This window comes from Tupaia chinensis, unplaced genomic scaffold, assembly GCF_000334495.1.
Source record: "Tupaia chinensis unplaced genomic scaffold, TupChi_1.0 Scaffold145814_1, whole genome shotgun sequence".
NCBI lineage: Eukaryota > Metazoa > Chordata > Mammalia > Scandentia > Tupaiidae > Tupaia > Tupaia belangeri.
The window spans coordinates 2,081,612-2,083,983 of record NW_006205672.1 but is presented as its reverse complement, the minus strand read 5'-3'; the positions used below and the strand labels follow the sequence as shown (position 1 = coordinate 2,083,983).

Genomic DNA, 2,372 nt, shown 5'->3' with positions numbered 1-2,372 from the left:
GCTGGTGGGAGTGCACATGTGCTGGCAGGAACGTGTTTGTAAACCCCTGTCTCTGCGGGAGCTTCCCGGAGCTGCTCTTAGGTCAGCGTCTGCAAACCGCAGTGCCAGGTGCTGAAGAGCCGGGAGTCAGGCGGTTGAGACCGCTGTCCCGGCTCCTAGGAGTGTGCATTGTGTCGGGGAGGAACGGAGAGCAGTAGTGAACAGCTGAAATGAAAGAATAACAAGCGCTAAGGAATAGAAGCACCATGTGCTGAGAGTTCAAAACAAGAATTCAAGGAACCGGCAGATTGTTACTTAGAGGAGGTAAGTTTTAGACAGGGCCTGGAAGCGTGAAAAGGATTGCTGTTAGGAAGAAAAGGTGGAAATGTTCACATTGATGGCAGTTACTTGTTTAAACTCTTAAAATACAGTTTGTTAAGTTCAGGGGCATCAGGAGTCAGAGCTCTTGGAGAGGCCAGGGAAAGCATCATGGAGGAATTCAAGCTTCAGTAGGATTTTGTGGGAAGGTAAGGATGTGCAAAGCTCCGGACGTTTGTGAAGTCCTGCCATAGTAAATAAAGAGTCCTTTTTGTGTTAGGCAGAGTTCTAAATCTGTAGTTCTAAGGCCATAAAGAGGACTGAAATAACCATCCTCAAGGACTTTAGTGTCTATGGAAACATGAATATCTTTTTTGTTTGTTTTTGGAGAGCTTTTTGCTATAGGGCACATGTGCTCTCCAGAAAGACAGAGAGAGACAGACAGAAAGCGAGAAATCACCACCACCACCACTCCCCCCCCACCCCCGGAATGGTCATGACCATCCCTTCTCCTCCATTCTCTTCTCCGGTCCCAGCACATGCGCCCGGCATGAGTTCAAGCCACCGGTCCTGGACTTGAACCGTGGACTACATGGGAGTCCAGTGACATAGCCATTATGCCAACTGCTGGTCCTGTGCCTGGCATGAGTTTTAGGCCAGCAGGTCTGGAACTCAGACCACAGTCACCTGTGTGGGAGTCCAGTGACATAACCATTACACTATCTGCTGGTCCTGAATATCTTTTTTAAAAAGAATTATTTATTTACTTTATTTATTGTTATTATTTATTTTTTTAATTTTGACCAGAGAAAGGGAGGGCCGGCAGGTGGCGTGGTGGTTAAAGATGCTGGATTCCCCCATGGCCAACCGTGGTTTGAGTCCTGGACCTAGCAGCTTGCTTTCTCCCTTTCCCTTTCTCTCTCTCTCTCTCTCTGTTTCTCTCTGGTAAAATAAAAATAATAATAATAACAAATGGAATTAGATAAATAAATATTTTTTAAAAAGAGAGAAAGAGCCCTGGAGTGATTCCGTCCTGCGCGGCTGTTTTCGGGAGCCGTAGTCGTTTACCTCCGTCCACCTTCTCGCCCACCCAAGTGCGTGCTGCCACCCCATGGAAGATTCGATGGACATGGACATGAGCCCCCGGAGGCCCCGGAACTCTCTTTTCGGTTGTGAACTAAAGGCCGACAAAGATGATCACTTTTAAGTGGATAATGATGAAAATGAACACCAGTTATTTTTAAGAACGGTTAGTTTAGGGGCTGGTGCAAAGGATGAATTGCACATTGTTGAAGCAGAGGCAATGAATTATGAAGGCAGTCCAATGAAAGTAACACTGGCAACACTGAAAATGTCTGTACAGCCAACAGTTTCCCTCGAGGGCTTTGAAATAACACCACCTGTGGTCTTAAGGTTGAAGTGTGGTTCAGGGCCTGTGCATATTAGTGGACAGCACTTAGTAGCTGTGGAGGAAGATGCAGAGTCAGAAGAAGAAGAGGAAGAGGACGTGAAACTCTTAAGTATATCTGGAAAGCGATCTGCCCCTGGAAGTGGTAGGAAGGTTCCACAGAAAAAAGTAAAACTTGCTGCTGACGAAGATGATGACGATGAAGATGATGATGATTACATTTTTGAAGATGAGGAAACAGAAGAAAAAGCTCCAGTGAAAAAATCTATACGAGATGCTCCTGGCAAAAATGCTCAAAAATCAAACCAGAATGGAAAAGACTCAAAACCATCAACACCAAGATCAAAAGGTCAAGAATCATTCAAAAAACAGGAAAAAACACCTAAAACACCCAAAGGACCTAGTTCTATAGAAGACATTAAAGCAAAAATGTAAGCACCTTCCCAAAGTAGAAGCCAAGTTTATCAATTATGTCAAGAACTGCTTCCGGATGACTGATCAGGAGGCTATTCAAGATCTCTGGCAGCGGAGGAAGTCTCTTTCAGAAAATAGTTTAAACAGTTTGTTAAAGTTTCCGTCTTACTTCATTTCTGTAACAGTTGATATCTGGCTGTCCTTTTTCTAATGCAGAGTGAGAACTTTCCCTGCCGTGTTTGATAAATGTTGT

The 2,372-nt window shown here is 44.6% G+C and overlaps 1 pseudogene; it reads left to right on the top strand.

Moving 5' to 3' along the window:
* Positions 1 to 1,306: 1,306 nt before the first annotated feature.
* On the top strand, positions 1,307 to 2,140 carry LOC106733891 (nucleophosmin pseudogene; annotated as a pseudogene).
* The last annotated feature ends 232 nt before the right edge of the window (positions 2,141 to 2,372 follow it).